Genomic DNA, 13,522 nt, shown 5'->3' with positions numbered 1-13,522 from the left:
AATTTGGCGGACACTATTTAGTCACATAGAAAGACAGCAGTGTAATGCTTTGATAGTGTGAAACCTTTTCACTGCATGTAAGGAAGTATCAATCAACGGCCATTCTGTTCAAACATGAACGTAGCCCAAGTTTCCATTCGACATTTGGCCAAAAGTGTACACAATTCTACAAACTAATATCGTGTTCTCTGATTTGACTAGAACCAGCTCAACCAACGCGACTTCGCCCGTTGTTGAATGGTTAATGTGAGTGGCACTCGTGTGGCCTCAACTAGCAACACACCGTCTACACACTAATAATAAATGATCCAACTTTTATGCTTTCTCCTAGTTTGGTCTAGTAGAAGTCTCTACATCGAACAGAAGTGCTGTTAAAAGGGCCCATAGTCGTGTGCGAGCCATAAAAACGACTAAGCCGCTTAGTAAAACTTTCTCCCGCACTGCTAGGCTCATAGTGAGTAGTTTGTTTGAAGATTTTAATAGGACACGGAAAGTAGGACATTTTCAAGCGGCATTAGACGCACCACCCGGCGGAAGCCTAGCGCTTTGTGTGTGTATGTGAATGCATGTGGGTGGGTTCTTCACCATTAAACTTTCCGCACCGGGAATGCGCCCTGCGTTGATAAACTCGTCTCACCCGGTTGGCCCACTCGTTGATATATGGCGGAAAGGCGATTATTGTGCCTGTTATTACAACATCTGCCCTCCGCACTAAAGCGCCTCACTACACTTAGCTCGTGCTTCCGTTTACAGTACATAAATCTGCGCCAGTGAATTTTGAAACGTCAATTTAGAGAACAAACCGACCGGGGATGGAATTTCTGTGTAAAGCGAAAAATTGCATCAAAAAAGTTTGCATCCTTCTGCGCTGGCGGTGGGAAAGTAGTTAGAATATCATTATTATATACGTCTGGTTTCGCTCGGAGTGGTTCCCAATGCTTGGGTTACTCTAGAAATAATGGGAATATTTTCCAGCTCTACTTCCGGGCCCAAGAGCAAGGCTGAATCAGCTGATGAATTAAAAAAAAAACTCCAATACCAAACCAACTTTATAGTGTGGAACAATATATTCCACCCGGCCGGATCTGACCATGGTTGCGCCAACTTTTCCAGTTCAGGAATGAACTACCGCATCCCGTGGCGTCACAAGGCACAACACTGCATATTGAATCTGTTTGTTCAGCAGGGCCGAGGATTTTGCGAGGCGATGATGATGACGTTTTTTTTTCATCTTCATCTTTCCGAGAGTTAGCAAAAAAAACACCCTGGCAGACCATACAGAACCGAATTCGAATGCTCAATAGACACGGAGATAACGAAGCGGCGCAATCTGTTGGTAGGTTAACGCTTTCGGCATTGTGCCTGTCGGAGCCGATCTGGGAGCTAGGTAGCGCTAGGAAAGCACAGCAAAAACATTCCTTCGGCACACAATCGTACCAATAATACGGAAATTGCCAAACGAGTGAACTGGGGCGATAACAACGTTCGAAGCGGCGCGAGTATCACTTTTGGGCGGCTTCGTGTGTGGAAGGACGCGTGTGTGAACACTGAAAATATAATTCCGTATTTCAGGATGATTCGATGAACGAACTGGATGAACTTTATCTAAATAAATAAAAATGGAAGGCCAAATGTGCTGGTAAACACAAAACCCGAGGAAGAAATGGTCCGATTTGCGCCGTTTTCATTTTGTTACTAGCCGACCCGGCAAACCTCGTCCCGCCCAAAATGTATTTTTCGTTATCACATTCACGTTTTCTTACTAAACGTACGTTCATTGGTCCAATCGCAGAACTGTTCATTGATTGATCTTCTAATCTTCCCATTAAAATATCCTTTTACTATAAAATTCCTAGTACTTCTACCAAAACTCGTCATTATTACATTATTATTAAGGGATTATTTTCAAACACAATTCTCGTTCAAGATTTTCCAACCACTCTAACATGTTCTCCGTTACATGGCAGAAATGTTTGATACAGAAAATATGATAGAATAAAGACAGCCCTAAATCGGACAATTCCTTTCTCGAGTTTCGCTCTTATCAACACATTCGGCGATCCATTTTTATTTATATAGATATAAGTAGATCTAGGAGCGCGATTTATCGCATTGAAATCAATTTAGACTTTCGAACAAAGATCAATTTTGTTTGCACAAGCAATTAATGGACTAACAACGCATGTCACTATGTATTTGTAGAACATATGCGAATTGAATTTTCTCATTTTCTCCTATTCCTTCAGAATTTTCCGAAAAATTTCAATTGTCATGTATGGTTGGAATATGTTTGGATGAAATATGTGTATTATTTTTACGGGACCCTATACTCCTCCAGAGAAGGGAGGAGTGTCATACCATCATAGAAACATGTTTCGTACCCAAAAACAGTTATCGAATTATGCAAAAATTTGTGTTTCATTTGTATGATAGCCTCTCCTTAGAGAGAGGGGAGGAGTGTCGAACCACCATAGAAACGTTTATCGGTCCCTAAAATCTCTATATGTCAAGTTTGATCCCATTTGCTTGATTAGTTCTTGAGTTATTCAAACCCCCCCCCCCTCCTTTTGCTTGATTAATTCTCGAGTAATGCAGAAATTTGTGTTGCATTTGTATGGCAGCCCCCCTCCCCTTTGAGAGCGACGAGGGGTTTCGAACTGTCATAAGAACCTTCCCCGACCCCAAAAACCCATACATACCAATTTTTATGTCGACCGGTTCAGTAATTTCCGAGTCCATATTCAGACAGATAAACAGACTAACAGAAATCCATTTTTATATATTTATATATATAGATAGATGGATAGAAAATTTCTTATTAAATTAATTATAGATAAATGAATATATTCTACCTATGCGTTTGCCGTCACCGCACCAGTACATTTCATTAATGGTTGTGGATAGTTGAAAAACTCGACCAAATGACCCATTCACTCTTACTCAAAGATTAATCTATTTTGAATCAGTTATGGAGAAGTTTCATGAAGACGAATAATTTTATGTCAAATTTTGACAGTTAAACGCTGCCAAATTTTTAAAATGGTTTCATATCAAAAACAACGAAATAATATCAAATTCACTCACAGTAGCTTCTTCGTACGACAGACGTTTCGTCACATGACACTGAACGATTACCTCTTGACTTCAAACGGATCACCTTCCAACTTGCTGCCTATAGAATTATTCTTTCTATTTTGGTACACTGCTTTCATTTTTTTTCTTTTTGTTTTTCTGGTATGGGACGTTTCATATAGCATATGGACACTGATAGATATTAGATAATTTGATTTCTTCATAACTACATTGTGTCTGCCAGACCACTGTTGGCCGAATCGTGTCCACACTCACCTGTGGGAGCTGTTGGAGGAGGACCGATAAGCAACAGTCGGTCACGTGCTTCACGGCAGGAATCTCCCTAATTTCTCACTACTGGTGTCAAACCACCATAAAAACAATCATTTAAATACTAAAACCTCCACATGAAAAATTTGATTCCATTTGCTTGATTAGTTCTCGAGTTATGCAGAAATTTGCGTTTGAAATTTGTATGGCAGCCCCCCCTTTAGAGAGGGAGGAGTGTCGAACTACCACCGAAACGTTACTCGATCCCTAAAACCTCTATATTCTAAGTTTGATTCCATTTGTTTGATTAGCTCTCGAGTTGTTCAGTACCCTCTTTAGAGAGGGGAAAGGAGCGTCAAAACACCATAAAAACATATATTGCTCCCTGAAACCTCCATATGTCAGATTTGGTTTCATTTGCTTGCTTAGTTCTCGAGTTATGCAGAAATTTATGTGTAATTTCTGTGGCAGCCCGCTCCTCAGAAAGGTGGGAGGAGTGTCGAACCACCTTAGAAATGTTCCTTGATCCCTAAAACCTCCACATGCCAAATTTGGTTCAGTTTGCTTTATAAGTTGTTGAATTATGCAGAAATCTATGCTTCATTTGTATGGCAGTGTCTCCCCCCACCCCCCTTCGAGAGAGGGGTGAAGTGTCTATTTACCATAGAAACTTTTCGTGTCCCCTGAAACATTCGCATGACAAATTTGGTTCCATTTGCTTAGTTTTCCAATTATGCAGAAATTTGTGTTTCATTTGTATGGCAGCTCACCCTTATAGAGAGGGGTGGAGTGTTTAACCACAATAAAAACATTAATTGCACCCTAAAACCTCCACATGCCTAATTTGGTTTCATTTGCTTGATTAATTTTTTGCAGAAATTTGTGTTTAATTTGTATGGCAGACAAAGTTTGGCAAAGTGTTCTTTTTGACCCCAATCGTTAGTATTTGGTGGTATAACCATTGTTCCGGATAACTTCACGTACTCTCCGCGGCATAGACTCAGCAAGGCTTCGACATGTGGTGACAGGAATTGCGTACCATGCTTCCTGGATTTTGGCCCACAGTTCTTCCTTATTCTTCGATTTCGCAGGACTGATGGACTTCTTAACGATCTGCCATAGGTTCTCGATTGGATTGAGATCAGGTGACTGTGCCGGCCACGGCATAACGTCAATTTTGTTATCTGCAAACCATTTTTTGACCGATACTTTGGGTCATTATCTTGTATAAACTGCCACTTCAGCGGCATTTCCCATTCCGCATGTGGCAGCATTACAGTTCTCAATATCTCAGCATAGAGGTACTGATCCATTATCGATTTTATCCAGAAAATTGGACCAACCCCGTACCACGAAAAACATCCTCAGACCATAATATTTCCTCCCCCATGTTTGAATGTTTTTATTGTGTACTGAGGCTTAAAACCAGAGTCTATAGGACGGCTAACCCAGCGTTTTCCATCAGATCCAATCAAATTCACTTTTGTTTCATCAGACCATAGTATATTCCGCCATTTCTTACCATTCTCGGGTCCAATCCGGTCTAGATGTTCTTTGGCGAATTTAAGTCGAGCTTGGACATGCTTACGTGTGAGCATAGGAACTTTTCTTGGACTCCTACCGACGAGCTGCTTCTCAACAAGCCGTCTCTGAATTGTTCTGGAACTCACTGGCAAGCTCAGTTCATCCCTGATCTTCGACGCTGCCTTGAACGGGTCAATATTTGACAACCGTTTGATATGACTATCATCCTTATTTGTGGTTTTCCGGGGACGTCCAGTTGCAATACGAGGTATTGGGTCGCGAAGAGCATTGTTTTTGATCCACCAAGAAAAGCTGCAATTTCTCGTTGAGTTTTACCTTGCTTGGACATTTGTCTGATTACTGCTCATTTAGTTTCCGTGCAGTGATAGCTACGGCATTTTGTTTCAAATTATAACTGGAATTTAAGATCAAGCACACGTTTTTGACTGTTAACATTGATAATTTTATCACATTCTTCGGCATAAGCTTCGAGTAACCGGTCATGTGCTGTGAGCGTCTCCGTTAAAGCATTGTTTTCGGTTACCGTTGGCTGTTATTTTTTTTTTTTATCGCCCGGGTGTGCTTTTTTCGCGCGTTTTCGAACTGTTCGAGATATCGTAAAACGCAGTGTGAACTCGGAATTAGTGAGAAAAGCAGAATCATCAAAGCCTGGCAAGGCCAGCCGGCTTTCAGTTTTCGCCGATTTGTCGCCATCGCAATCGAAGTCGGACATCGGTGCTCAGTTGCACGCACACAATACCAGCGCGATAGTGCCGAGCGCTCAAGCGCTCCGATTGAGAAGCAAGCAGCGGTTGCCAGTTCATCAGCACTGGGTGCATTGTGATTAGAGGTTCCAATTACGGAATGGCAGAAGGAGGGGGAGGATCTCCAGATATGGAGATCTCTGATGATGACTCCCCTCTGGTTGAAAAAACAAATAAAGGAACAGCGAAGACACTTAAACGCGTTCCTACATCAGAGAATGTTTCGTCCGGGGACGAGTCTGCTAACTCTAGCAAGCCCCCCTCTAAAAAACCTGCAAATATCTCCTCTCCAACCCCCCTCGCTCCTACCCCAGCTCAGATTTCGCCTCCCCATCCTGTTGTCCCCGATCCCCTTCAATCCTCGTCATCTCCTTCTCCTCCTGTTGTCTTCTCTCCACGTGTCAAGGTCTATCCTGAAGATGCACCTGGAACTGGTCCGTGGGTTGTTTTCTTCAGGCCTAAGCCAAACGGAAAAGCACTTAATGTTATTCAGATCATGAAAGATCTGGCAAGATACTCCTCCGTGACAGAAATTACGAAGGTTAGACCGACCAAACTGCGTGTTGTCGTGGCTGATCGGAAAGACGCAAACGGTATTGTCGTCGACCAGAGGTTTACCCTGGAATATCGTGTCTACGTGCCTTCCCATGACGTAGAAATCTCGGGGGTGATAACCGAAACGGGTCTGACGTGCAAATCAATTATGGAAGGAGATGGCAGATTTAAAAAGCTGCCTTTGATTAAGGTTAAAATCTTAGAATGCCGACAACTCGGCAAAGTCTCCCAGGAAGGGAAAGAATCGAAATTTACGCCGTCCGACTCGTTTAGAGTCACTTTTGCTGGCTCCGCCCTCCCTGACTACGTTATGGTGGACAAATTGAGGCTACCGCTGCGACTCTTCGTGCCAAAGCCCATGACTTGCCTGAAATGCAAGTCAGTTGGTCACACAGCAGCTTACTGCGCCAACAAGGAGCGCTGTGCCACTTGCGGAGAGCAACATGTGGACAAATCCTGCAGTGCGATTGAGCAAAAGTGTCCATATTGCGCAGGAAATCCGCACGTGCTCTCGGCTTGTGAAACTTAAAAGAGTCGCTGGGAGAAGCAGAAGCGCTCTTTAAAGGAACGCTCGAAGCGCACTTTTGCGGAAATTTTGAAGGGCGCTTCTCCATTGGCCCAACAGCAACAACCTTTAACCGCAAACAATGTCTTCGCTTCGCTGCCAGTTGACGAAATGGAAGCGGATACAGCTAACGAGGGCACACCGTACATCTTCCAAGGGAATCCCCGGCGCAAAAATGTGACCACTCCCAAAGTTCAAGGACAAGCCCCTCCGGTTATACCCTCTGTTAGCATGCCTAAAAAATCGAGTGCAGCGGACAAGCAAAATCAGGTTCCTCCTGGCTTCCGTGGGAATAATTCACCTTCGAACGACCCAGCACTCGAAGGGACATCAAAAACCCCAACTGTCCCTATTTTACCGACCAGTTCAACTACCCAATCGGGATTTATAAAGTTGACTGACCTTGTGGCTCAAATCTTCACATGCTTTAATGTTTCCGACTCCATCAGAACCATTGTCATATCAATGCTTCCAGTATTAGAGACAATTTTGCAACAATTGATGCAAACATGGCCCCTCCTTGCAATGATTATCTCTCTTGATGTCTAATTCAAATAGAGAGGTCGGAGATATAACTGTTTTACAGTGGAATTGTCGTAGTCTTATCCCTAAATTGGATACATTCAAATTTTTAATTCATAACTTCAATTGTGATGTTTTTGCTCTGTCCGAAACTTGGCTTTCTTCGCGAGATGATCTCTCTTTCCACGATTTTAATATTATACGCTTGGACCGTGATGACAGATACGGAGGGGTGCTATTGGGGATCAATAAGTGCCACTCATTTTTTCGAATTGACCTTCCACCTATTGGAGGGATTGAAGCTGTTGCTTGTCATGCAAACATCAGAGGAAAAGACCTCTGTATTGTCAGCTTGTATTGGCCTCCGAGAGCTGCGGTTAGCCGCAAGCAACTTGTTGACATGTGCTCACTCCTTCCTGAGCCACGATTGATCTTGGGAGACTTCAATTCTCACGGAACTGCCTGGGGGGAACAGTACGACGACAATCGTTCACTGTTGATATATGATCTTTGTAACAGCTTCAATATGACACTTTTGAACACTGGGGAAACAACACGTGTACCTAAACCTCCTGCTAACCCAAGTGCTCTTGACCTCTCGCTTTGCTCGAATTCACTATCGTTAGATTGCAAGTGGAATGTAATCCAGGACCCCAACGGTAGTGATCACTTGCCAATCAAAATTTCCATCACCATTGGGTCGAATTTTTCTGAATCTATAAACATGGCATATGACCTCACAAGACACATTGACTGGAAAAAATATGCGGACGCGATTGCTCTAGCCATCAATTCCAGAGATGGTTTACCTCCATTGGAGGAGTATAACTTCCTTTCTCGTTTGATCTATGACAGCGCGGTTCGCGCTCAAACGAAACCCATCCCAGGCTCCACTATTCGTCGAAGGCCTCCCAATCCATGGTGGGATAGCCAATGTTCCAAGCTTTATCAGGATAAATCGAACGCATTCAAAGCTTTTCGGAAACGTGGAACCCCTGAAAATTTTCAGACGTATTTGGACCTTGAAAATCAATTTAAAAACTTGATCAAAGGGAAAAAACGTGCTTATTGGCGAAATTTCGTGGGAGGTTTGTCACGAGAAACGTCAATGAAAAAATTATGGAAAGTGGCTCGAAACATGAGAAATCGCTCTTCATCCAATGAAAGCGAGGAATATTCACATCGATGGATTTTGAATTTTGCACGGAAGGTTTGTCCTGATTCCGCTCCTGTGCAAAAAATTGTTCGAGATATACCACAAGATAGGTGCGATCTTGATTCCGAGTTTTCGATGGTAGAATTCTCTCTTGCTCTGCTTTCATGTAACAATTCTGCTCCGGGATCGGATAGAATTAAGTTCAACTTACTGAAAACCTCCCTGATGTGGCGAAACATCGCTTGTTGAATTTATTCAATCGGTTTCTGGAGAATAATATTGTTCCAGATGATTGGAGACAAGTACGAGTTATAGCTATTCATAAACCCGGAAAACCCGCGTCCGACTTCAATTCGTACCGCCCAATAGCAATGCTGTCTTGTATACGGAAATTGTTGGAGAAAATGATCTTGTTTCGCCTTGATCGATGGGTTGAAACGAATGGCCTACTCTCAGATACACAATATGGGTTCCGCAGGGGCAAGGGGACGAATGATTGTCTTGCGTTGCTTTCTTCAGAAATTCAAATGGCTTACGCCGGAAAAAAACAAATGGCTTCAGTATTCTTGGACATAAAGGGGGCCTTTGATTCTGTTTCAATAGAGGTTTTGACAGACAAATTACACTCTCGGGGTCTGCCGCCTCTATTGAATAATATGTTATATAACTTGCTTTGTGAGAAGCATTTGAACTTTTCTCACGGAGATTCGGCAGTAAGTCGGGTCTCTTACATGGGCCTCCCCCAGGGCTCATGTTTAAGCCCCCTTTTGTACAACTTCTATGTAAGCGACATCGACAATTGCCTTACACAAAATTGCAGCCTAAGACAACTTGCAGATGATGGAGTGGTCTCTGTCGTAGGATCAACAGAATCCGACCTACAAGAACCCTTACAAGATACTTTGAACAATTTTTCAACCTGGGCCATTGGGCTAGGGATCGAATTCTCCACGGAGAAAACAGAGATGGTGGTTTTTTCTAGGAAGCATAGACCAGCAAAACCAAAGCTTCAACTTTTGGGTAAACCGATCACTCATGCTATGTCATTCAAGTATCTTGGGGTCTGGTTCGACTCCAAATGTACTTGGGGGGCCCATATTAGGTATCTGAGTAAAAAATGCCAACAAAGAATAAATTTTCTCCGTACAATTACCGGCACCTGGTGGGGAGCCCATCCCGAAGATCTTATAATGTTGTATAGAACAACTATTCTCTCAGTGATGGAGTATGGCAGTTTCTGTTTTCAATCAGCTGCCAAAACACACTTAATTAAACTCGAGCGAATTCAGTATCTTTGTCTCCGTATTGCGTTGGGATGTATGCCCTCAACGCATACCATGAGTCTCGAGGTTTTGGCAGGCCTACTCCCACTAAAAGATCGCTTCAATTTATTATCTCTTCGGTTCTTCATCCGGTGTAAGGTCATGAACCTATTGGTGATCGGAAATTTTGAGCGGCTGATCGAGCTAAATTTTCACTCCGGATTCATGAGTTCATATCATGAATTCATCTCCATGCAGGTTGATTCTTCTTCGTATATTCCCAACCGTGTTTGTTTCCCTGACTACATCAATTCCTCTGTGCATTTTGATCTGTCCATGAAGCAAGATATCCATGGATATTCAGATTACCAACGATCGAGGATCGCTCCAACGATCTTCGATGAAAAATATAGGGGTATCAATTGTGATAATATGTACTTTACTGATGGGTCCACTATAAATGAGTCCACAGGATTTGGAGTGTTCAACGAATTTTTTAGCACCTCACACAGTCTTCAGAATCCTTGCTCAGTGTATATTGCTGAATTGGCAGCAATTCATTGGGCGCTGGACAGCGTCGCGTCACGACCTGTTGAACACTATTACATTGTAACGGATAGTCTTAGCTCTGTCGAAGCTATCCGTTCAGTGAGGCCGGAAAAGCACTCGCCGTACTTCCTTGAGAGAATACGAAAAATTTTGAGTGCTTTATCCAGACGCTGTTATGTCATTACCTTTGTGTGGGTCCCTTCTCATTGCTCAATTCCGGGTAATGAGAGGGCTGACTCATTAGCAAAGGTAGGTGCGATTGAAGGCGATATTTATCAGCGTCAAATCGCCTTCAATGAATTTTACTCTTTAGTCCGTAAAAATACCATCGCTAACTGGCAACGCAAATGGAACGAAGATGAATTGGGCCGGTGGCTTCACTCGATTATCCCTAAGGTTAGCCTCAAACCATGGTTCAAAAGTCTGGACTTGAGTCGGGACTTTATTCGCACCTTCTCCCGACTCATGTCCAATCACTGTTCGTTAGACGCGCTACTCTTTCGTTTCAATCTGGCCGGCAGCAATATCTGCGTTTGTGGCCGAGGTTACCACGACATCGAACACGTTGTTTGGTCGTGTGAGGTGTATCTTGTTGCCAGATCGAATTTAGAGAACTCCCTTCGGGCTAGAGGAAGGCAGCCCAATGTGCCGGTGAGAGATGTGTTGGCTCGGTTAGACCTTGATTACATGTCCCAAATATATGTTTTCCTTAAATCTATCGATGTTCGTGTGTGATTATCCTTATATCCTTATACCCTCCATTTCTTCCTTTGTGAGTAATTGGTCCGCTTGCTATAAACAGAAGAATGAAATGTAAATTCACAACTGATGTACGAATAGATTTAAGAATTGAGTGTGTGTGTGATTATCAACATTGTAATAATTTCCTTATACCCCATCCTTTTCCTGAGAAAATGTCACCCTTTTAATCTCGAGTCCACCACGAGTAATCGGTTTCCCACATTACTAACCATAGATATAAGAAAATTGTTCATATATATAGTTTTCAAAATATATTTAAGATTTCGGCTCCTTTAAACTTATGTAACTGAGCCTGTAAAAATAAACGAATTTATAAAAAAAAAAAAAAATTGATAATTTTATTAAAACACTTCGAAAATGGACTTACTTTAGGAATAAAATCGCAAAACCCGGTAGAATTCAAGATTGGTCTTATTTTTTTGTCGCACGGTTATTGATGCTTGCGCAGCTTTCGACGCGTCGTAATCGGAATGATTGTTGCTTGAAGTGTGTGTAACATTTTGTCATAGTGGTACACGTGCTCGCCACAAGGTGTCGCATGAACATAATTCAAATTGACGATTAAAAGGATTGATAGAAGATTTCATTAGACTGCGGTCTTATTGTTTTGTCCGACACTGTATATAGATACCGTTCTGAATCATATTTCGGACAACATCATATTTCGGACACTTTGTTCTAATATCTTGAAATTATTTATACACTGATGATTTAACTATCAAATTAATATCACAATTGCTTCTTTAGAGTAATCCCTTGGTTTCACTATTATTTCACATGAGAACTACATTTGAATTATAACACAATCGGCAGAAATCTTACAACACTACTCATTATCGTTTATGTTTGACGTTTCCTTAACGTGTGCACGTAGAATTTACCCGTTCATAAATATTTAAATTTCTCCCGTGTTTCATCAGTTCTCATCATTGTTAACAGTTTACTGTGATTGCTTGGTAAGTGTTTCGCAGTTGACTATAAAATATAATCAAGTGTAATGTAATTTTCGTCCAAAAAATTACAAAATATACTGTTCGAAATTTGAATTCAATCTGTCCGAAATTTTATTTAGTGTCCGAAGTTTGATTCTTATTCGCTTCATTTGATAAGCATTTTGTTCGATGATTTCTTTTATGTTTTCAATCAAATAGGTACCAAAGCTTGAAAGCATATTAAACTAATTTATTAAAAATATCAACCAAATAATACATGTGCATAAAGTTTAGATCTTCTTTCTGCATCATATGCCTTAAGCGTCCGAAATATGATTCAGAACGGAAAATGTTTTGTCTCGTTCCGTAGTGGCAAGAAAATCGAGAAAATTGGAAAAAATCGGAAAACTTTGTAGGAAGGTCGGAACATTCTTAAAATTGAATTCCCATATATTCTACAATAACATCATGATAAGCGTTGTTAGTCCTTTCGAAGTTTACACTAACGAAATTGATCTTTTTTTTCGAAAGTGGAAATGGATTTTCTGGTGAACGCACTCCTACATCTTCTATCTATCAGCCATTCCATGTGAAACCGAAATAGTGGTTCTCAGATTTTCTTGAGAAGTGGTATTTTTGTTCTTTATCGCAAAACTTTAGACCCGTATTTTTTATGTTTTCGTTAGGGTGATCATTTCCATTCTAGGGTGCTCGGAAAAATCCAAAAAATGGATTTTTCGGACCACCCTAGAATGGAAATATTCACCCTAACGAAAAAAATAAAAAAAATAGCAGTCTAAAGTTTTGCGATGAAGAACATAATTACTGCTTTTGACGTAACTCTGATAACCACTATATCGGTTTGGCATGGAATGGCTGTATATAAAAAAATGGAAGGCCAAATATGTCCGAGAAAGGGATGCACAGTGAGGCGACTCCATACAAAGGCTGACCAAGCAAAAAAAAGTGTCGTTAAATGCGAAAAAACAAGGGTTTTACATCATTTCGGGATGCTGAACACGAATCTGGCATCCATTTTTTTTTTAAATTGGGGTCGTCCATATAGCACGTGATCCAACTTTTTGGGAGTTTGTGGCACCCTCACCCCGTAGTATATTTATATAGTTTTATGATCTTTGGTCACAATCAACTCCACTGGGCGTCCTCTCTATTGAATAAAGAACACGTAGGTTATCCAGATTAAATCAATCATCATCATCTTCTTCTTCTTCTCATTATTCTTCTTCTTCTTCGATGTCTTTACTGTTTTCCATGTTTAGTTCCAAGGGCTTTAACTCATTATTTTCATTTTCTTTTTTATAACGTTTCAATGATAAATTTTGTGATGTTTAGCTCAAATTTATATTTTATCCTCTGCAGATTACTGTGATACTAATATTACAAAAAAATATACGAATATTTTCAATCAATTCCTAAATAAAATTTCAATATCAAAAAAGTGAAAAAAATTGCTTTCATTTTTCTCACTAGAACGACAATTTGCACAGTTTTGCGCTACAGCGGGACAGTGTTCATTTGAAAGCTTATGTTTTTACCTAAATTTTGCATGTAGTCACAACCGTGGCAAA

The sequence above is a fragment of the Toxorhynchites rutilus genome, chromosome 2 (assembly GCF_029784135.1).
Source record: "Toxorhynchites rutilus septentrionalis strain SRP chromosome 2, ASM2978413v1, whole genome shotgun sequence".
In the NCBI taxonomy this organism is placed as follows: Eukaryota; Metazoa; Arthropoda; class Insecta; order Diptera; family Culicidae; genus Toxorhynchites; species Toxorhynchites rutilus.
Note: the sequence above shows the minus strand (reverse complement) of the source record.